The sequence below is a fragment of the Callorhinus ursinus genome, unplaced genomic scaffold (genome assembly GCF_003265705.2).
Source record: "Callorhinus ursinus isolate GAN/ISIS: 27379988/994484 unplaced genomic scaffold, GSC_fseal_2.0 scaffold20, whole genome shotgun sequence".
Taxonomy (NCBI): domain Eukaryota; kingdom Metazoa; phylum Chordata; class Mammalia; order Carnivora; family Otariidae; genus Callorhinus; species Callorhinus ursinus.
This window is the reverse complement of record NW_027397082.1, coordinates 31,066,602-31,089,864: the sequence shown is the minus strand read 5'-3', so window position 1 is coordinate 31,089,864 and position 23,263 is coordinate 31,066,602. Positions and strand designations below refer to the sequence as shown.

The 23,263-nt window shown below is 39.0% G+C and overlaps 2 protein-coding genes across 5 annotated transcripts in view; both read left to right on the top strand.

The window, feature by feature from the left end:
- The window catches only part of ZFAND4 (zinc finger AN1-type containing 4), a 100,227-nt gene extending 91,160 nt beyond the window's left edge, over positions 1-9,067 (top strand). The window contains exon 11 of one of the 2 annotated variants that reach the window (XR_003210024.2): positions 8,934-9,067. The gene's annotated coding sequence lies outside the window, so the exon portion shown is untranslated. Of the gene's footprint in view, positions 1-1,211; positions 1,356-8,933 lie in introns of those variants that run through there. The other variant, XR_012381746.1, reaches the window with a different exon arrangement.
- Positions 9,068-9,876: 809 nt separating this feature from the next.
- MARCHF8 (membrane associated ring-CH-type finger 8) overlaps positions 9,877-23,263 on the top strand; it is a 163,494-nt gene continuing 150,107 nt past the window's right edge. Inside the window, exons 1-2 of one of the 3 annotated variants that reach the window (XM_025881009.2) lie at positions 9,899-10,018; positions 10,446-10,531. The gene's annotated coding sequence lies outside the window, so the exon portion shown is untranslated. Of the gene's footprint in view, positions 10,019-10,445; positions 10,532-23,263 lie in introns of all 3 variants that reach the window. The other 2 variants (XM_025881011.2, XM_025881008.2) reach the window with 2 other exon arrangements.

Below are 23,263 nucleotides of genomic sequence, written 5' to 3'. Positions count from 1 at the left end.
TCTTTATCTTATTTTATTTTTCCTTCCCTTCCCCTATGTTCATCTGTTTTGTTTCTTAAATTCCACAAATGAGTGAAATCATATGATATTTGTCTTTCTCTGACTTATTTTGCTTGGGATAATACCCTCAACCATTTCATTAAATAAATCAGTAATTTATTCTACTTGGAAAAAATGACTATAAGTATAAAAGTATTCTTTTAGGGTATAAGGGCCCTGCTCCCCAGATGTAACCAATATAACCAGCATAAGCTTTTGGGAGTTCACTTGCTTCATGAAAGCTTAGTTGAATCAGATCCTGAACCCTGGTAAACAGGTGGCAGGTAACCCAAATAGACTTTGCAACTCTAGCCCAACCCGAGTTGGATCTGCAGTGGTACCAGAAGGCTAATTTGGGTGCTCTGCAGGGTCTCTTTCTCCACACAGGGGTGAATGAACTGGAGCATTCTGCTACCCTTCCTTCTACTTTCTAAAAGAGTTTGAATGTTAAGTGGATAAGGAACCTTTATCTTTCTGAAGGCATCTCAAGATGCTCCTGATCAGGAAGGAAATATATTTACAGGTGGGAAAGATACTAGTGGAGGAGTGATACAATTAGGGCTTGGTGGCATACTTTTAAAGGGGAGCTATACAAACTAAGGAAAATATTTACATTTGTGTTGAGTAGTTCAGTTCTTCCCCCCACCCTCTTTTCAAGACAATATGTGCTTTAGACATTTAAAATTCATTACGTGGGTAGGCTGCTGGAAAATGGACCAAAACATATTTATTCTACAATAAATATGAATGGTTAGGGTATTGATATATGCTTAGCGCACTATGCTTTTTTAAACTAAGACCATGTAGAAATAAGTCTTAAGTTTACCGAAGATTTTGGTCAAAGTTGAGTTTTTTGTCCTTGTTGTTTTACTAGTTTTTAAGTCACTGGGAGAGAAACCAGTTGATTCAAGAAATAATATCATTGGAAAGCATTTCTTTATGCTTTAAATTCTTATAAAGAGGTGATCATGATTTTACAGACTCAGATCTGTCTTTACATCCCCAGTAATTATCAGAGTGCTTTGCATGTAGACACTGGTTAAACATTAGTTAAATAAATTAATTATATTGGACAGCTTAACCGTGATGAAAATGAAGGTGTTTATATTGTTTTATATAACTAATTTTATGTGATAAAATTCAGTTTCTGGATTTTATTTTATTTTTTTGAGATGGTGTGCAGAGGGAGAGAGAGAATCTCAAGCAGGCTCCGCATCCAGCCCAGAGCCCTATATGACCCTAGCAGAAGTCAAGATTTGGACGCTTAACCAACTGAGCCACCCAGGCACCCCTCTGGATTTTATTTTTAAACAGTATTTGGTTTTAGCAACATTAAAAGTCAAAATGTTTACCTTTTAGCTTTGTGAAATATTTTTTTAATTTTATTTTATTATGTTATGTTAGTTACCATACAATACATCATTAGTTTTTGATGTAGTGGTCCACGATTCATTGTTTTTGTATAACACCCAGTGCTCCATGCAGTAGGTGCCTTCCTTAATACCCATCACCAGGCTAACCCATCCCCCGGCCCCCCTCCCCTCTAAAACCCTCAGTTTGTTTCTCAGAGTCTATAGTCTCTCATGGTTCATCTCTCCCTCCGATTTCCCCCCCTTCATTTTTCCCTTCCTTCTCCTGATGTCCTCTATGCAATTCCTTATGTTCCACAAATAAGTGAAACCATATGATAATTGACTTTCTCTGCTTGACTTATTTCACTTAGCATAAGCTCCTCCAGTCCCAACCATGTTGATGTAAAAGTTGGGTATTCATCCTTTCTGATGGCTGAGTAATATTCCATTGTACATATGGACCACATCTTCTTTATCCATTCATCTGTTGAAGGGCATGTCGGCTCTTTCCACAGTTTGGCTATTGTGGACATTGCTGCTATGAACATTGGGGTGCATATGGCCCTTCTTTTCACTCCATCTGTGTCTTTGGGGTAAATACCCAGGAGTGCAATTGCTAGGTCATAGGGTAGCTCTATTTTTAATTTTTGAGGCACCTCTACACTGTTTTCCAAAGTGGCTGTACCAACTTGCATTCCCACCAACAGTGTAAGAGGGTTCCCCTTTCTCCACAACCTCTCCAACATTTGTTGTTTCTTGCCTTGTCAATTTTTGCCATTCTGACTGGTTTTGATTTGAATTTCCCTGATGGCTAATGATGATGAACATTTTTTCATGTGTCTGTTAGGCATTTTATGTCTTTGGACAAGTGTCTGTTCGTGTCATCTGCCCAATTTTTCACTTGATTATTTCTTTTTTGGGGTGTTGAGTTTGAAAAATTCTTTATAGATCTTGGATATCAGCCCTTTGTCTGTAGTGTCATTTGCAAATACCTTCTCCCATTCTGTGGGTTGCCTCTTTGTTTTGTTGACTGTTTCCTTTGCTGTGCAGAAGCTTTTTGTCCTGGTGAAGTCCCAAAAGTTCATTTTTGCTTTTGTTTCACTAGCCCTTGGAGATGTATCTTGAAAGAAGTTGCTGTGGCTGATGTCAAAGAGGTTACTACCTATGTTCTCCTCTAGGATTTTGATGGATTCCTGTCTTACATTAAGGTCTTTCAACCGTTTTGAGTTTATCTTTGTGTATGGTGTTAGAGAATGATCGAGTTTCATTCTTCTGTATATAGCTGTCCAATTTTCCCAGCACCATTTATTGAAGAGACTGTCTTTTTTTCCATTGCATATTTTTTCCTGCTTTGTCGAAGATTATTTGACCATAAAGTTGGGGGTCCGTATCTGGGCTCTCTATTCTGTTCCATTGGTCTATATGTCTGTTTTTGTGCCAGTACCATGCTGTCTTGGTGATCACAGCTTTGTAATATAGCTTGAAATCTGGCCACGTGTTTCCCCTAGCCCCCAGTTGTTTTTCTTTTTCAACATTTCCTTGGCGATTCGGGGTCTTTTCTTATTCCATACAAATTTCAGGGTTGTTCCAGCACTTTGAAAAATGTCATTGGAATTTTGATCAGGATGGCGTTGAAGGTATAGATTGCTCTGGGTAAGCATAGACATTTTAACAATGTTTAGTCTTCTGATCCATGAGTGTGGAATGTTTTTCCATCTTTTTGTGTCTTCTTCAATTTCTTTCATGAGTGTTCTGTAGTTCCTAGAATATAGATCCTTTACCTCTTTGGTTAGGTTTATTCTGAGGTACCTTATGGTTTTTGGTGCTATTGTAAATGGGATCATAAATCTAATTTCTCTTTCTGCAGTTGCATTGAAGAAGTCAAACTCTCTCTCTTCGCAGATGACATTATACTTTATGTGGAAAACCCAAAAGACTCCACCCCCAAATTACTAGAACTCATACAGCAATTCAGTAATGTGGCAGGATACAAAATCAATGCACAGAAATCAGTTGCTTTCTTATAGAATATATTATTTTATACCAACATTTATAAATAGTACTTACTAAAATTTGCACAACACAGTGAAAGCTATAGTTTACCAGAGAATAATGCTATTGTTCTTTTTTTTTTTTAAAGATTTTATTTATTTATTTGAGAGAGAGAGTGAGAGCATGAGTCGGGAGAGGGACAGAGGGAGAGGGAGAAGCAGACTCCCCTCTGAGCAGGGAGCCTGATGTGGGTCTTAATCCCAGGACCCCAGGATCATGACCTGAGCCAAAGGCAGACACTTAACTGATTGAGCCACCCAGGCGCCCAAAAAAGATTTTCCTTGAAAAAAATTTCCTTTAAGGGGCACCTGGGTGGTTCAGTTGGTTGGGCATCTTGACTCTTGGTTTCGGCTTAGATCATGATCTCAAGGTCATGGGATTGAGACCTGCTTTGGGCTCCACACTTAGTGCGGATTCTGCTTGAAATTCTCCCTCTTCCTCTACCCCTCCCCCTCTTTCTTTCTCTCAAATAAGTAAATCTTTTTTAAAATTTCATTTAAATACAGTATTCAGTTATTCAATAAATATTGAGCATTTATTAGTGTCATGCGCTATTGTAAGTGCAGCAGATGTAGTGTTTAACTAAATAACATTCCTGCTTTCATTGCATGCTTACACTCTAGAGGAAAAAATAAATATAAAAATAAATATGCCAAATGGAGTATCAGTGTGTTAGGATGCTGTATTCAGTTACCAGGGCTACCATAATAAAGTACCACAGACTGGGCAGCTTACACAACAGACTTATTTTCTCACAATTCTGGAGGCTAGAAGTCAGAGATCCAGGAGTTGGCAGAATGAGAAGAATGTCATTGGTTTGCAGATAGCCACTTCTCCCTGTGTCTTCACATGGTCTTTCCTCCATGCACAGCTGTCTCCTAATCTCCTCTTCCTATGCGGACACCAATCTTAATGGATCAGGGCCCACCCTAATGACCATATTTTGTCTTAATCACATCTTCAAATTCCCTATTGTTGAGGGGTGAACTAGGGGGACCCCGCACCTTGGGGCCTCAACCCAGCGAGACCTGAAGGAGTCAGCAAAAGTCCTTAGTCTCATCAGGAGAAGGAATTCAGGGCAGACATGGCAGCACAGCAGATGAGTAATGGAAGTGGGAAAGTTTATTAAAGTGAAAAATATGCTCTCAAGATATGAGGAGTGAGACAGAGATACAGAGAGAAAGACAGCGCTGTGTTCCCTGGGGGTTGGCTTGGGTTTCTATCTTTTATAGCTAGTTGTTAACTAGGGGGTAGAATAGTTATTACTTGGGGCAGGAAGCCGAGTTTCTCGCTTTTTCTTCCTAATTTGGTCAGAGGTTTCCTGTCATGGTATCCTCCATCTTGGGTCTGTCTGGTTTGATCTGGCTTCTTGTGGCATGCTGCCAGGATAGGTCTCTGACTTTTCCTGATAGCTGACCAGGACCGCCTCATTTTTGGCCTCCAGGTATCATATTAGAACCTAACTAACTGCTGACTATCTCCAATACAGTCACAGTATGAGGTACTGGGGGTTAGGAGTTCAACATATAAATTTTGGGGAGACATAATTCAGAACATAGCAGATTCTATATATTTCTGTGGTAACAGATTAACCCCCAAAGCTCAGTGGTTTAACTCAACAAAATTTATTCCTCACCCATGCAAAATCCAGTGAGCCAGGCAACTTTCCAGGCTAGCTACCTGATGCTAGCCTTAAGGCAATTCAGGCTGATTCAGGCTATTTCCATTGTATGGTTTTGCCAATGCAACATGTATTCTCTAAGATTGCTGCAGCAGGGGAGAGAGGGCAGGAGGGTTGCTCATTGGCTTTTCAATGACTTTTTCTAGAAGTGTATATACGTTCTGCTTACAGCCCATTGGTTAGAACTAGTCATATGGCCTTACCCAATTGCCAGAGTTATGGGGGGGGGGTGGATATTTAATGAGCTGTAAATGTCCCTGCCACAGATGGTATTAAATGCAAAAAATCAAGCACAATAGGGTGACATAGTGTTGTTTTAGAAAGGGTGGTGAAAGACCTCCACTATGAGAAAGTTATATTTAAGTAAAGTTACAAAGGGAGTGAGGAAATGGGGGAAAGTGTTCTAAGCCTGAATAAACCAAGAAATAGCAAGGAAGCATGGCAGCTAGAAAAAGCAAGTAAGGGGGACACAGGAAATGAGGCTACATCATGGAGGACTTGATAGGCATGAACTTTGGATTTTATTCTGAATTGGGGTAATATTGGAGGTTTACATAATCGGACTTAAGTTTTAAAAAATCACTCTGGTGATTGTGTAGAGAAAAGATTGTAGGAGGCAAGAATGGAAGTCAGGAGACAGATACAGTAATTATTCATGTGGGAAGTCACGGGCTAGGCATGTAGCACTCCTGGATGGTGTTTACCATTCTCTCCTCAAACCACCAGCACCCCTTTCCCTGTCTTCACTCTCAACTTCTTATTTTATTAAACTAGGAACAATTGGAAAAGAAATTTTTTTTTTTTAAAAAAAGATTATTGAGAGAGAGCGTTTGTGAGTGGGAGGAAGGACAGAGGGAGAGGGAGAGAGAATCTCAAGTAGACTCCACACTGAGCGCAAAGTCCCATGGGGGCCCCCGATCCCAGGACCTGGAGATCATGACCCGAGCTGAAATCAAGTCAGATGCTCAAGCGTACCAAGCTATCTGTATCTGTGTCTTCCCACTCCCCTTGCTCATCTAACTACGGATGACCCTTCCAGCCAACTCAAGGATTTCCTTCCTACAGTTGTCACACTCTTGCATTGATATTTTCTCATCACTGGACTATTTCTATTAGTGTATAAATATTTAAACAGAAAACCTAACCCCCACATCTCTTGCCTGCTGTTGTTCCATTCCCCTGCTCATCTTTGCAGCAAAAGGAAATCTGCTTGTTGTCACCATTTACTATCTCTGCAATAAGGCTTGTATCCCTACCACTTTATCTTAATTGCTCTGTTCTCAGGTTCTTAAAGATCTCTCCACTGCTAAATCCAAAGGTCAGTTCTCATTTTACTCAACTTCTCAACAGCAAATGAAGTGACACACTGAGGCACTTCCTTCTCCCTAAAACATTTCTTCACTTAGGCTTTAGAACTCCTCTATTGTGTTTCCTTTGGCTGCTCCTGCTGTGTTTCCTTTGCTAGTCTTTCCATCTCTGAAGTGCTGCATGAGCAGCCTTTGGATCTTTAATTTCCCCTGCAATTATGCAATTAATGTCCTTGGTCAGCAACTTTCAGTGCCATACTGTTACTTGGTTAAAAAATCAGTTGAGTTGGGAGAAGTTTTAAAAAATGGAACAGAATAAAGTGGAAATGAAAGGAAACAGTGAATTATAGGGAGGGTAGATTTGCTTTTTGAAAATTTTAAGGTATCTACATGTATTTCGTCAGTATGGAAAACATATTTTGTATCCTGGATTGAGATCAGAGGTATGAAAGTTACTGCTCTGTGTGATCTCATTCAATCTTGTGGCTTTAAATACCATCGACCAATCAATTTATATCTCTATAGCTCCCCTCAGAATTTCATTGTCTTCTGTGCAGTTGCTAACTGTACACCTCTATTTGTATGGCTAATAAGCAGGTCAAATTTAGCATGTCCAAAATCAAATTCTTGATTTTTTTTCTCCCAGCCTGCACATAGCCTTTTTTGACTTTAAAAAATAAAAGTCAGTTATTGTACCAGCAAAAATGAATTTATTTGGGAATAGCAGAGAATTGCAATTCAGGAGAAGCAAGGTATAGCAAAAACCTTAGGGTAGTCTAACAAAAGAGAGGAACATTATTTTATGGAGATGAAGGAGGAAGTTGGGAGGGGTTTTTTTGAACAAAAGTCCATTGGAGAAAAGCAAGAATTCAGGATGATGAGGGTTTCTGATTGGCTGAACTGCTGGCATAGTCAATTTCTTATAGCAGATGTACTGTACATCTTTTCCTATTGGGACTTGTAATTGATGACTCTTTCCAGTTATCCTTTCTTCTCTTGAAGGGTAATTGATAATTCTTCCAGTAATTGACAGGGAATGGTATGGCACAAGAGCTCCCTCTTCTGGCCTCCCAACTCCATCTTAGTGAGGTTTCCCTTTATTAATTTTCACACCCTTCTCCATCTAAGTAAATGACAGTTCCATTCTTTTGGTTGTACAGGCCAAAAACGTTGGAGTCATCCTTCACTCTGTTCTTTTACAAATACCTCTAATCAATCTGAATATCCTATTGGCTCTACTTTTGAAATATGACAAATACTATGTGAAGCAAGACTGTCATTAAGCATAGCATAGGAAGGCCAAAATCAAGATAGAATTTACAGATATAGTGAAATCACATTTTTATGGTTATTAATAAAAAGGAAAAGACATCTAGACTTGGAATCAGGAGACATAAATATGAGGCTGGCTCTACCACATCATAGCTTTGTAACACCTTAGCAGGTTGTTATTCACCGCTTTCTCTGCAAGTCTCCTGTTATTCCTTACATTCATCACTCTAGTGAGAACCCTAGTATATCCACTGTGTTGGATGATATGCTGTTATAGAGTCATATATAATTATAGTATATCTTATCCTACCTACCAATGCATTTTGTTTGCAACAAAACTCTAACTGAAAAACTAGGTAGGCTCAGCCATTTGGTGGTGACGTCTTTCTTTCCCACAAACTCTAGGAGAGGACAGGCAATTTTCTTCCGGGGGCTGAGGCAGTGGACAGGTAGTATACTAAGAGTTGCCACCACCACAAACAGGATGTAGAATTAGCCTGCTGCCAAAAGGCCAGTGCTCCCCTTGGAGTGAAGACCTGGTCACCCATGAGCAGTTCCCTTATTGGTAGCCTTCCATTCTAAATGTAAAGATTTCTTTGTGGTTGTGCTTAGTTTCCCTGCTGGCAATGCTCAACTCCAGTCCAGGTGGCAAGAGTCCAGACCCTGGACCTGAACCCCTTCAGTCCATCAGTTGCCTTTCCCTCAGGACTCTGACCTCCTGTATCACTACCCTCTTGTCAAAGGTCATATATGGTTAACATTTATTGAGCACTGTATGTATTGGGCACTTTAAAGTGCTGTGCCAGCATTATTTCATTTCATCTTTATAACTGTTCAGTAGCTACTTTCTTTTAGGTAGATGAAGAGGTTCCGAAATGTTAAGTAAATTGCTTAGATAGAAATAACAGAATCAAGACTCACCTTGCATTGTCTCCATGAGTACTGCCTAACTTACAGATCCCTCTCGATATGTGAATAGTCTTTGCCACTTCCTACAGATTCACAAGCCATAGATTAGCCAATATTTTTGCTTCTCAGGCATGGTCTAGGCATAAGGTATACCAGTGAAAGTTACTATTTCTGCCTTTAGGGAACATCTGCTGCCAGAAGCAGCAGAAAAAGTCAAGCAGGTTGTGGCAACTGACCTTGTAACCTATTTTCCATAGTAAAAGATGAGTGTGGAGAAAACTCATCACTATATTTTCTTCTCTTTGTAATGTTGCATTTTAGGTGTGTTAATGAAGAGGATGCTTGACCTTGCACAGACCTGAAAGATATTTTGAGCCCACTGTTTTGACCCTGTCAGTTTCCTCTTAGCCATGTATGCAACATGATCAGGACTGTATGGAGGAATTAATTATACAATAGATCACTCCTGGACAACAGAACAATTCTGGAATATTTGAAGGTATTGGCTCACAATTCTCTCATGAATTTACTAAGAAATAGTACAAATTAGTCTTTTATGCAATTTATAATGACTATTATAGGAGAAATTGGCAGTGGCTGAAACTTCTGTAAAGTTTGATGGAGAAAAACAACTTAGAAATAGTTACTAAAAACAAGTAGCTATAATCAGTAAAGTTTGATGTGGACAAAACCTGAATGCTGAATCAAATATGTATTTAGGGCTGTTTGTATTTACACATACAAAGACTAATTCTCATGAAAATCATAATTTATAATTTAAAATAAAAGTTGGAAGTCCCATAAGCCTTCCTCACACCCATTCCAGGGTGGGAGTCGGGGTGGAGTAGGCTGTGGAATAGCCATTCACTCCAGATTAGGGAGCGAAAGTAAACAGAACTGTTCTTTAAGGTAAACAAACGCTCCGCCTTCGTTTGCTAGCCTTAAGTAAGGAAGTATTTCCATTTTTTTCTCCCAAGTTCAACATCAGAATACCTGACCTAATTCCCTTCTCCTTTCAAAGCACTAATAATATAAGCGGTCAGGCCCGGGGCTCACAAAGGGATGAAGCAGGAACGGTGGAGGTCTTTCCCCTTCCGCGGCCGGACTGCTTAGGGCCAGTCCGCTCTCGCCTCTGCACCGACCGCCAAGACCAGGGAGGCGGAAGGACCACCGCGCCGCGGCCGCTCTCCCGCCTCTTAGCTCGCCGCTGTTGCCGGGCAACACCTCCCAACCTCCGCCCCCGGGCGAGCACGTGACGCGCATGTCACGTGACGGGACGGCGTCCTCCCGCGGAGGGGTGTAAACAGGCCCGGTGGCGGCCGAGCTGCGGGCCTGCTGCATCCTGGTGTCCGGCATGCTTCGGGCGCGCCGGGGCGGCCCCGCCGCGAGCTCCGCGCCCACCTGAGGTAACTCTTGCGGCCTCGGGACGGGCGTACCTCACGCCGCTTGCAGTCGCTGCTGCTCGCCGCCTACAAGGCCGGCTGAGCCCCCGGCCCCGGCAGGGGGTGTGGCTGCCGGCTGTGCAGTGCGCGACAGGTGGGGTGGGAGTGGGCGGCTGCCGAGGCCAGGGCTCTGCAGCGCCCTGCTTCGCGGCCCTGGCGTGGAGCCGGCCGAAAGGCGGCAGCGACCCCGGGTTGTGGGCCCTTCCGTTCCGGCTGCTCGAGGCTTGCCCCCGGGGCCGGGCCGAGCCGGGGGCCGCAGGATCCGTCGGGCGCTGAGGGCCTGGGGCTGCCTGCGTGGAGTCCCGGTTGCGGGCTGTGAGACCTTGGGCAAGTCAGCCTCAGCCCTGGCCCTGGCCTGAGTTTCCACATCTGTAACGAATGTCTGGACTAGGTGATCTTTGAGGACCTTCCACTTTTGACGTGTGTGATCTCGAGAGAGAGCTGCATACTTTGGAAGCTGCCAGAGGAAAAGCTTAGGTAGATACGTCTTTTAATTGCTAAGTTCCTGTTTTTAAATTTTTCATCTGATACGATTTGGATTCTTGTTCAACTGGGTGAAGTTTTTAATAGAAAACTTTTATACAAAGTAATGGTTTATGTTGCCGTTTTTTTCAGGCTTTTCTGATGGAACGAAACCTTTCTTAGAACTTCCTTTAGAAGTCCAATTAATTAAAACAGAAAGAAAGAAAGAAAAAGAAAGAAAGAAAGAAAGAAAATCGAAACCTCTGTCTGCCTCGCTGTCTTCCTGCTTTACTGCAATACCCCTAAGGGCCCCCAGGGATCACAGGTTGAGAAGCACTGTTAACACTGTTGAGGAAGTGTTCTGTGTTTGTTAATTTGACAGGCTCTGGAAGATGAATCTTTTGCTTACGTGGAGTTTTCTATTATTTTTCCTTCAACTTTGTTCGACTGTATGTCATACAATTAGAGAGACAATTAGTATATTTTGCAGATAGACTTGGAAAAGACCCCCAAATTTCCGATGGACCTTTCTGTTCTATCTTTTCTTGTATTCCGGGCCCAAGGGATGTGTGTGTATATTTATAATAGTGAGACTTAATGCTCGTTGCTGGCCTAGTTGCTCAGGTATAGAATGGGAGTGGAAGACTTTTTGCAAGACTTTTATTTAGACCCAACTGAATGGATTAGGACATTTCCTCCGAAAAATATGTAAGTTGGGAAAGTACATGACTTAAAATCGTTAGAGCCATGGAATAACATGAACATATCACAAATTTTGAGACTCTGGATCTTGAGAGAACTGGGTTTAGGAGAAAAGGAGGTTCTGTTTCATGTAGTGAGTGAATGTATAAACAATATGAAGTGGTCTGTAGACCAAGAATTATCAGGATGATTTTTTTTTTAAGAGAAATGCTTAGTTTCCTGTTTTGTTTTCGAAGACTAGGGTTGATAAGAGATTTACTGAAACTTGGAAGTTTGATATTGAAAGAGGAAAACCATAGCCTTTTACAGCTTGTCCACTTGGTGCTTCTGTGAGGTGAACCAGAATCGGAGGTTGAAAGAATAATGAACGGAACCCAAGGAGACCTAGTGGAATATGTTTTCTCTTTTTAAAGTAACTCACTTCCTTAATCTTTGGTGTAGGTTTAGGTTAAGTCACCTCTTTTCTTTAGGTCTCAGTTTCTGCTACAAAGTGAGGAAATTGGATTGATTACTGCTGCATTTGTTGGCTTCAGTTAGGGTTGCCAGATAAAATACAGATAACTTAGTTTAAATTTGAATTTCAGATTAACGGTGAAAAAGTTTTTAGTATAAATATTGCATTTTTAGTATAAATAATGCATTATTAAAAAAATCCATTGTTTATCTGAAATTCAAGTTGAACTGGGCTTACTGTATTTTTATTTGCTAAATCTGGGGACCCTACTTCAACATTTTTGTCTCCTTTAAATTAGTTCCAGGAAGAAATTATAGATGCACAGACAGGAATGAATTGATTCAACCAGTCAAGACTACCTATTTGTTATCAGCAGTAGTGTGTAGTTCTTGAGAAACAACTCTGTTTCACTTGTGGTCCTTGTCATGAAGCAGTTCCTTTTCTGCCATAAGCACATAATGTTTAGGTTTATACTCTTGGTGGTAAACAATTTTTTTTTAATTTTTAAATTTAAAAAAGATTTTTATTTTAGAGAGAGAGAGCTTGAGCAAGCACAGAAGGAGGGAGGAGCAGAGGGAGAGAGAGAGAGAGAATCTTAAGCAGACTCCACGTGGAGCCTGACTGGAGCTCCATCTCATGACCCTGAGATCACAACCTGACCCGAAACCAGGAGTTGGATGCTCGACCATCTGTGCCACCAAGGTGCCCCGGTAAACAATTTAAATATCTGAAGGCAAACAAAACAAAACAAAACAAAAAAAACCCTAAAATTTCTAAAAGTAACAAATTTGGGTCATGAAATGGTATGTACTATATTTTTTCTGTAAAAGATGTAACACTACCTGTCCTTCAGTTATATGATTGACTTTAAGATACGTTCTAAGGCAGTGCACTGTTCTGATGGTAAATAATCTTTCAGGAAGTTATTATGCCTTCGATTTGGCCCCTGGTGAATATGGAAAATAATCAGTGTATGCACTATAAACATTTTATATTTTAACTGACCACTGTTAATCTTGTATTTGCTATATCTTGAAGAATTTCAGTGTTGAAATTCTTTTTCAAGGAGTATAATTATTTAATTCCTCAATTTTTGAGAGTTTTAAAGAAAACTAGGCCAAATCTTTACTCACCTCTCTCTGAAATTACTGAATTTTCAAATTCATTCATTCATTCATTTATTCATTCATTCAGTAGTCAACAAAAAATTGAGTGCCTTCTATAGCCAGGCTGATTAATCAGTGCTCTAGATCTTTAGGTCCTTATCTTTGACAGAGGAGTTAAATCACGTGCATTCTAGGGATAATGTGATGAGGGCCTTGAAGTAATACAAATACCGTGGAAACTGAGAGGAGGATGAGAACCCATCAGTTGATAGATTGAATGGCAGAACCTCCTAGAGGAGGTGGTATTTAATCTAGATCGTCGTGATAAAGGTTGGGTCAGGAAGACAGACTTACAGAAAGGTAGGAAGAAGCAGAAAAAGGCAGCGAATCCATCTTCTCATTTCTACAAAGGATACCCTTTGTTGGGTTAAAAATGATTGGTAATATTGTTTATATGTAGTTTTTGGTTCCCTGTGATGCTCTTCATCTGCATTAAGTATATTGGAATGAAATTTCTTCAGTGTGTATCTATATTAGATCTTCAAATGTCAGTGTAGCTCTCTGAAAAAAATGTTTGTGAAATGTGTCACATGTACAAAAATGTGTAATATGCATATATAAAGCTCAAAAAATAGCATATTATCACACCGTTGAAACCTGTGTGCCCCTTCCTGATTAGCCACCCCCTTTCCTTCTCTTCAGAAGTGACCACCATACTGAATTCTATCATTTCTTTGCTTTTCTTCATAAACTTATTTTATATGTATACAACCCCCCCAAACATTGTTTACTTTTTCATGTTTTTGAACTTTATATAAATGGCATCATACGATGTGGATTTTTTTCTGAGACTTTTCCACTTAGGTTACTATGTTTAATTCATGTTTTTCCCCCCACCAAGGTTCCACCCATGTTAGTTTTTACCAAGTGTAAGGATTTCGCTGAGGTAAACACCTAGGATTGGAGTTGCTGCTTGTAGGGTATGGGTATCTGTGGTTTCCTAAATATTGCCAAATTACTTTTCATTGTAGTTGTGCTGTTTTAGTTTCCTCCCCACAGTGTATGAGAGTTCCTATTCCTATCCTGTCTACATGCTCTCTATTGTTATGAGCAAATCATATATCTAATAAGAAAAGTCTAGTATCCAGAGTATGTAAAGAAGACTTACACCTCAACAATAAAAAGAAAAAGAATTCATTTTAAAAACAAAGGATTTGAATAGACGTTTCTTTAGGCAGGACATACAAATGGCCAATAAGCACCTGAAAAGAAGCTTGATCTCATTAGCCACCAGGGAAGTGCAAATCAATACCACAATGAAATACCGTGCCATACTCACAGGGATGGCTATAATCAAAAAGACATAATAACAAGTGTTGCAGAGATAGTGGAGAAATTAGAATCTTCATACACTGTTATGGGGAATGCAAAGTGATGCACCTACTTTGGGAAACAGTCTGGTACTTCCTCAAACAGCTGAACATAGAGATAGCAAATGGCACAGCAACTCCACTCCTAAGTTTATACCTAAAGAAAAATTAAAATATATATTTACACCAAAACTTGTATGCAGATGTTCACAGTATCAGTATTCATAATAGCAAAAAAAGTAGAAACAAATTTATGCCAGTTGATAAATGGATAAATAAAATGTGGTTTATATACAGGGGAATATTAGCCATAAAAGGAATGAAGTACAGATTCATGCTACAACATAAATGAACCTTGAAAACATGATGCTAAATGATAAAAGCGAGTCACAAAAGGCCGCATATTGTATAGTTACATTTATACAAGACTTCCAGAATACACAGATCTATAGAGTGAGAAAATAGATCGGTGATTGGGAGTTGGGATGGTGGTAGATGGGAGATTTGATCATGAGTAATAGGTTTCTTTTTAGGATGATGAAATGTCCTAAAACTGATTGTGGTGGTGGTTGCACAATTCTGTGAATATGTGAAAAGCCATTGAATTGTACACCTGAGAGAAGGGAGGATATTAAAACAAAACAAAACACACAAAAGGTTGCTACATTGTGAGCAGCCCTATGGAGAGGCCCATATGATGAGGGATCAAGACTTGCCCACAGCCACATGATTGAGCTTAGAAGCAAATTCCTCCTTACCCCCTTTCACACAGAGCCAAGCCTTTAGATGATCCTATAGGCTGGCCAGCAGTTTTGACTGCAGCCTTATGATAGACCATGAGCCAAAGGTACCCAGTTTAGCTACCTAGATTGCTGACCCATAATAACTGTTAGATAGTAAATGTTCATTATTTTAAATGAGTTTTGGGGTAATTTGTTATGCACAATAAATAATACATGGGCAGTAACACTGCATTATGTGTTGCTTTTCATTTGGTGTTGTGGAAAGCCATGATGGTTAAGTTAATAAACTGTAATTGACTCTTTTTTTAATCTGTCATTTTGTTAACCACAACTCATGCCCAAGAGTAATACATTTCTTGAGATATTCTCTAAATTATTGGTGGGGGGAGAATTTATGCTTAGAATAGGTTCAACTAGTTTTATTTTAATTTTTTGTTTATTATAATTTAAAAATTTTGTAATCCTATATGATGCATTATGAATCTTTATCAACCAGGGCAGGCCACTTCCAGACCAGATAGCGGTACAGAGTATTTCTCATATTGTCATGATCTTCTGGTAACCCTTTTATATTTACAAGTTGTGGATGGTATTAATAATTTTAGACAGATTTATTATTTATGGCTTTAGCAAAGCACTCAGAAAATAGTTATTGAGACAAAATGGCAGTTCCCTAGAAGCAGCCTCATTTTATTGAAACCATATGAAAGGAGGGTAAAGATTTTTTTTTTCCTTTGAGTATTCCTGTATTTCAGTTGAAGAATGATTGTTTGACTCTATGGGTAAGGAACTCATATGGGTTTTGAAATTTGATTTTAAAAATGAAGACATGTTTTGGGGCACCTGTGTAGCTCAGTTGTTGGGCATCTGCCTTCGGCTTGGGTCATGATCCCAGGGTCCTAGGATCGAGCCCTGCATCAGGCTCGAGCAGGGAGCCTGCTTCTCCTTCTCTAGTTCCCCCCTGCTTGTGTTCCCTCTCTCGCTGTCTCTCTCTGTCAAGTAAATAAATGAAATCTATATAAAAAAAAATGAAGACATGTTTAAAAAGGTTTTAAGGAGTCTCTTTGTCCTTTATTTTTCTTACCCTTTAAAAAATGTAAAAGATGTATATTTATTGATATACAAAGATATCAGAAATATTGTTATATGAAGAAAAGCAGGCCATAGAAGTTTTCTCCTAAAAGTTTTATAGTTTTAGCTCTGTATTTAGGTCTATGATCTATTTTTAGGGTTTAGTACTAAGTGTATGTGGTATGGAGATAGGGATTTAGGTTCCTTTATGAATACACAGTTATTTTGGTCTCATTTATTGAAAAGATTATCCTTTCCCTATTGCATTTCTTATCCTTCCTCTATTCTTTGCCCATTGTATTACCTTGCCATTTTATGTTGGAAATCAATGGGTGGTACATATGTGGATCTATTTCTGATCTCACTCTTCTGTTGATTTGTAGGTCTGTCCTTACGTCAGTACCATACTACGTTTCTTACTGTAGCTTTATGTGGTTTGAAATTGGTTAGTATAAATTCTTTACCTTTGTTCTTTATTTTCAAAGATCTGCTTCAAAGAACTGTTTTTAGTTTTGTAGTGTACATGTCATGTACATATTTTGTCAAGTTTATCTTAATATTTTATGGTTTTTGATGTTATAAATGGGATTAAAAATCATTTTCCACTTGTTCACTGCTAATATGTAGAAGTATAGTTGGATTTATATATTACCTTTGTATCTGGTAGCCTTTCTAAATTCATGTACTACTGCTAGTAGTCTTCTCATTACTTTTTAAGAATTTTCTACATATGAGATCACTGAATAAAGACAGTTTTACTTCTTCCTTTCCAATCAGTATGCCATTTTTTTCTCCCTGCCTTCCTGCCTTCTTTCTTTCCTTCTTAATTTCTTTCTTTGACCTAGTGCATTGGCTAGCACCTCAAATCCAACATTATGATAGAAGTGGTAAGCAGACATTCATGTTTTATTCCCAGTCTGAGTGAGAAAGGATTGAGTCTTATGAATGATACAACAAGCACTAAGTATAAAAATTTTTAAATGTTAAATTAGACTTAATAAAAATTAAAACCTTATGCACTTTAAAAGATGCTGCTAAGAAAAAGAAAAGATATGCTACAGAATGGGAACAGGAGCACCTGAGTGGCTCAGTCGGTTAAGCGTCTGCCTTCAGCTCAGGTCAGGATCCCAGGGCCCTGGGATCGAACCCCGTGTCGGGCTCTCTGCTCAGCGGAGAGCCTGCTTCTCCCTCTGCCTGCCATTCTGCCTATCTGTGCTCTCTATCTCTCTGTCAAATAAATAAATAAAATCTTTTAAAAAAAGAGAATGGGAACAAATATTTGCATTTCATATATCTGACAGAGGACTTTTATCCAATGTGTATAAAGAACCTCTATAAATTGTTGATAAGGCAGACAATCCAAATTATAAAATTGGTAAAAGATTTGGACAGACACTTCACAAAAGAAGATATTTGAATTCACAATAGGCACATTTAAAATTCTCAATATATTCAGTCATTTAGGGAAATGCAAATCAAAATTATAAACAACTCTTTGCCTATAACGATGGTTACAATTGAGGAGATTGTATCAAGGGTTGGTGAAAATGTAGAACAACCAAAACTTACATGAATTGCTAGTAGGAGTCAGCTTAAATGTGCATTTATGGGATGATCCAGCAGTTCTAGTCATAAAAGATTACGTCACAAATGATTTACAACCAAATGTTCAGAGATCAAAACCGGAAATAGCCCAAATGTTCATCAACAATTACACAGTGGAATACTATTCCACAGTAAAAAGGGAACTACTGATAATATCATGGCATGAAATTGAAAAACATTTTGCTGAGCAAAAGAAGCTGGACACAAAACAGTGCATACTGTATAATTCCATTCAATTCATCTTAAAGCCAACAAAACTAACCTATAATGAAGCAGTTTAGTGATTGCCTAGGGTCAGAGGGGGAGGAATTGACTGTAGAGGGGCAACAGGGAATTTTTTGCAGTGATAGAAATGTTCTGTTTGAATTTTAACTGGTTAGTGGTTATACTGCATATACTTTTGTTAAAAGTTTTCCAACATTACACTTAAAATGGGTATTTTATGTAAATTATGGCTTAATATAATTTATTTTAAAAAAGCAAGGGTGTAAATAGCATTTATAGAATAAGCATATATGTGTTGTATATATAGTATCTCTGTAAAATTTTTAAGTGTATGTATACACACATGCATAAGAAATGTCTAGAAGGATGTTCAGCAATTGTTACTGATTATGTCTAGATGGTGGGATTTTAGGTGATTTTGAAAGAATGGTTGGACTTTCCTATATTATTTGAATTATTTTTTTCAGTGAACATGTCTTGACAAAAGCAAAAAATTTTTTTTTGTTATCTGGAAGTTTTATCCCTTGATGTTTTCATCTTTTAAATATTGAATAAGCATTATAATAATTATGAAATATGTTTAGATCTTAAATACTTTTATTCTGTAATCACCACCAATTAGGAACAAAACCTTACATTACCTCTGATGCCCCTTGGTCCTCCTCTCACCCCATCTTTTTACCTCCCCCCAGACATAACTGATGCCCTAAATTTGTGTTTATTATTTCCTTGTTATTTTTAATAGTTGTATCACATTTGCCTCTCTAAGCTATGTTCCACTGTTGAACTTAATAACTAGAATAATAGTGTGTGTATATTTTCATCACCTGCTTTTTTATCCCACATGAGACTTGAGACTCACCCATGTTTCTGTATGTGGTTGTAGTCCACTGATATGTAATTGTTATATTGTATTACATTATATGGATAGTCCATAATTTGATCTTTTACTCTTGGTGAATAATTGGGTTGTTATTTTTTCCTGTTATGAGCAGTGGTTATGTGAACATTATTTTTGAAGTTTATTTATTTATTTTTGGGGTAATCTCTCCAAGCACTGTGGGGCTTGAACTCATGAGCCTGAGATCAAGACCTGAGCTGAGATCAAGAGTTGGATGCTTAATTGACTGAGCTACCCAAGCGCCCCTGATTTTTCTCATAACGGTGTTGAAGTGCCTGTTTTCTTTCTTTCTTTCTTTCTTTTTTTAAGATTTTATTTATTTATTTGACAGAGAGAGAGCACAAACAGGGGGAGTGGCAGAGAGAGAGAGAGGAAGAAGCAGGCTCCCTGCAGTACAGGGGGAGCCTGATGCAGGACTCCATCCCAGTACCCTGGGATCATGACCTGAGTCGCCGGCAGTGGCTTAACCAACTGAACCACCAGGTGCCCTGAAGTGCCTGTTTTCATATGTATGTCTTTGAACATTCATGGAATTATTAGTATAGTAGAGTCCTAAAAGTGGCATTGTCTGGCCAAATGAGATTTAAATTGTGTAGTGGCAGTTGTTGCCCCGATTTTTATTTCAATCTATACTTCCCCTGATAATGTGTAGGTACCCTTTTTCCATTCCCTTGCCCATATTACCTGTTACCAGTCTCTATATTTTTCTGTATTTTAAAATTAATGTTTAAGTTTTCATCAAAATACTTGGATATTGTTTAAGAATAATGAACACAAAGGACTTATAATGAACACAGAGGCAATTTATGTTTTCTTATTTCTATGGTAGTTACCTCCATAGTTCTAAACTTAATGGTAATACATATTATTGATTTTTCAGCTTTAGATTATACATTGCCTCCTGTTATGTGGATTTGGGCATCTTAAATTCCTCACTTACCTTTTCTGCATTCCAAGTATGGTTATAGCCCTATTTTTATTGAAATAATAGTCGGTGACCACTTAACTGCCAAGTAGTAGTCTGTGACTACTTTTTCTTTCTTATGTGTCTTTTTAAAGTTACCTCTTTTTTCAGTGACCTAACTTTTCATATACACATTCTTAATTTTTACCAGATGCTCTCTTATATCCTCTATAATATATTTTCTTATCAGTCTCTAATTTTCTGGAGATCTTTCCTCCTAGAGCCTTCCATCATCCTGCTTTAATGTGAACCTGAATTCTCTGGGCTTGCTGCTCAGTCACTATGTGGGAGACCCTTATCCTGGCCAGTTTCTCAGAGAATCATCTGTTCTCTCATTGTGTATTAGTCTTGGTAATTTAAGCTCTTGCTCCTCAAAATGTATTCCATAAACCAGCCACATAAGTATCATCTTTGAGCTTGTTAGGAAATTATAAAATCTCAGGCTACCTCCTAGATCTACTGCATCAGAACAAGATGATTGGTATGCACCGAAAATTTGGAAAGCCCTGGGCTGTGTGTTATAAGTGTGGTAACAACAAAATATTGTTGTCATGCAAAACTTAGCACAAGATGGACGTAACTCTTCCATTTGCCTCCAGGCTGACAGTTGAAGAGAGCTGGATGGAGCGTCTCAGTGAATGTTTTCAAGGGCCTACGAGTGACAGACAGTACTCTCCCCATGTTATATTGGCCGGCAACCTGTCACATGGCCTCTCACAGAATTGCAAGAGAAACGGGAAAATGTAGTCTCTGGTTTGCCTGGGAACGGGAAACTATGTAGTAGGTAAATAGCATTGACTCTGTTTCAGTTGGTCATTCTGGTCCCCAAACTGTTTCATTCTTTTTCTCACACACAGAGCACACTAATCCCCTATCCAGCCAGTCATTGCCTTCAGTTCATAGTACAGGATCTTTATGTCTGGCTGGCTGTCAAGTCCACATCAGCCTTTCTTGTTCAGGTGAACTAAAGACGTATTTGCCCCATCCCCCAAAAAAATATTCTAGTAAGAATACAGCATCATTAGTAATCTCATTTGGAAGGTGAAGCATAGAGAGACAGAAGTCACTCTTTTGTAACAGTTCTTTAATCTTTATGGGCAGAAAGGATGTTTTTTTAAATTTTTTATTGTATGTTAATCACCATACATTACATCATTAGTTTTTGATGTAGTGTTCCATGATTCATTGTATGTACATAACACCCAGTGCTCCACGCAGAACGTGCCCTCTTTAATACCCGGCACCAGGCTAACCCATCCTCCCACCCCTCTCCACTCTAGAACCGTCAGTTTGTTTTTCAGAGTCCATCGTCTCTCATGGTTCGTCTCCCCCTCCGATTTCCCCCCTTCATTCTTCCCCTCCTGCTATCTTCTTTTTTTTTCTTAACATATATTGCATTATTTGTTACAGAGGTACAGATTTGTGATTCAACAGTCTTGCACAATTCACAGCGCTCACCATAGCACATACCCTCCCCAGTGTCTATCACCCAGCCACCCCATCCCTCCCACCCCACCCCCACTCCAGCAAGCCTCAGTTTGTTTCCTGAGATTAAGAATTCCTCATATCAGTGAGGTCATATGATACATGTCTTTCTCTGATTGACTTATTTCACTCAGCATAACACCCTCCAGTTCCATCCACGTCGTTGCAAATGGCAAGATCTCATTCCTTTTGATGGCTGCATAATATTCCATTGTATATATATACCACATCTTCTTTATCCATTCATCTGTCGATGGACATCTTGTCTCTATCCAGAGTTTGGCTGTTGTGGACATTGCTGCTATAAACATCGGGGTGCATGTACCCTTTCAGATCCCTACATTTGTATCTTTGGGGTAAATACCCAGTAGTGCAATTGCTGGATCGTATGGTAGCTGTATTTTCAACTTTTTGAGGAACCTCCATACTGTTTTCCAGAGTGGCTGCACCAGCTTGCATTCCCACCAACAGTGTGGGAGGGTTCCCCTTTCTCCACGTCCCCACCAACATCTGTCGTTTCCTGACTTGTTAATTTTAGCCATTCTGACTGGTATGAGGTGGTATCTCATGGAGGTTTTGATTTGGATTTCCCTGATGCCGAGCGATGATGAGCACTTTTTATGTATCTGTTGGCCATTTGGATGTCTTCTTTGGAAAAATGTCTGTTCATATCTTCTGCCCATTTCTTGATTGGATTATTTGTTCTTTGGGTGTTGAGTTTGATAAGTTCTTTATAGATTTTGGATACTAGCCCTTTATCTGATATGTCATTTGCAAATATCTTCTCCCATTCTGTCGGTTGTCTTTTGGTTTTGTGGACTGTTTCTTTTGCTGGGCAAAAGCTTTTTATCTTGATGAAATCCCACTAGTTCATTTTTGCCCTTGCTTCCCTTGCCTTTGGCGATGTTTCTAGAAAGAAGTTGCTGCGGCTGAGGTCGAAGAGGTTGCTGCCTGTGTTCTCCTTTAGGATTTTGATGGACTCCTGTCTCACATTTACGTCTTTCAACCATTTGGAGTCTATTTTTGTGTGTGGTGTAAGGAAATGGTCCAGTTTCATCCTTCTGCATGTGGCTGTCCAATTTTCCCAACACCATTTGTTGAAGAGACTGTCCTTTTTTCCATTGGACATTCTTTTCTGCTTTGTCAAAGATGAGTTGACCATAGAGTTGAGGGTCCACTTCTGGGCTCTCGATTCTGTTCCATTGATCTATGTGTCTGTTTTTGTGCCAGTCCCATACTGTCTTGATGATGACAGCTTTGTAATAGAGCTGGAAGTCTGGAATTGTGATGCCGCCAGCTTTGCTTTCTTTTTCAACATTCCTCTGGCTATTCGGGGTCTCTTCTGGTTCCATACAAATTTTAGGATTATTTGTTCCATTTCTTTGAAAAAAGTGGATGGTATTTTGATGGGGATCGCATTGAATGTGTAGATTGCTCTAGGTAGCATTGACATCTTCACAATGTTGGTTCTCCCAATCCATGAGCATGGAACGTTTTTCCATTTCTTTGTGTCTTCTTCAGTTTCTTTCATGAGTATTTTATAGTTTTCTGAGTACAGATCCTTTGCCTCTTTGGTTAGATTTATTCCTAGGTATCTTATGGTTTTGGGTGCAGTTGTAAATGGGATCGACTCATTAATTTTATTGAGATCTTTTTCTCTTTGTCTGCTTGGGTGCCCCCTCTCATTTGTAGCCTTCTTATTTATTATTATTTATACCTTTTTCTTTATCAGTAGTTCTTCATCAGATATGTGCTTTGTAAATATTTTCTCCCAGGCTCTAGCATTTCTTTTCACCCTTTGCAGAGCAAAATTTTTTGTATTTATGAAATCCAGTTCATAAGTTTTTCCACTTGGGGATCATGACTTTGGTGTCAAGTTTCAGAACTCTTTGGCTAACCCTAAATCCTAGAGATTTTCTTCTATGTTTTTTTTCCTCCCTAAAAGTTTTATAGTTTTATGTTATACATGTAAGTCCATAAAGTATTGAATTAATACTTGTATAATGTGTGAAACTTAGGTCGAGGTTCATTGTTTTTCCCTGTTGTTTTGGCACCATTTGTTGAAAAGCTACCCTTCCTCCGTTGAATGGCTTTATCAAAAATTATCTGGGCATATTTGTG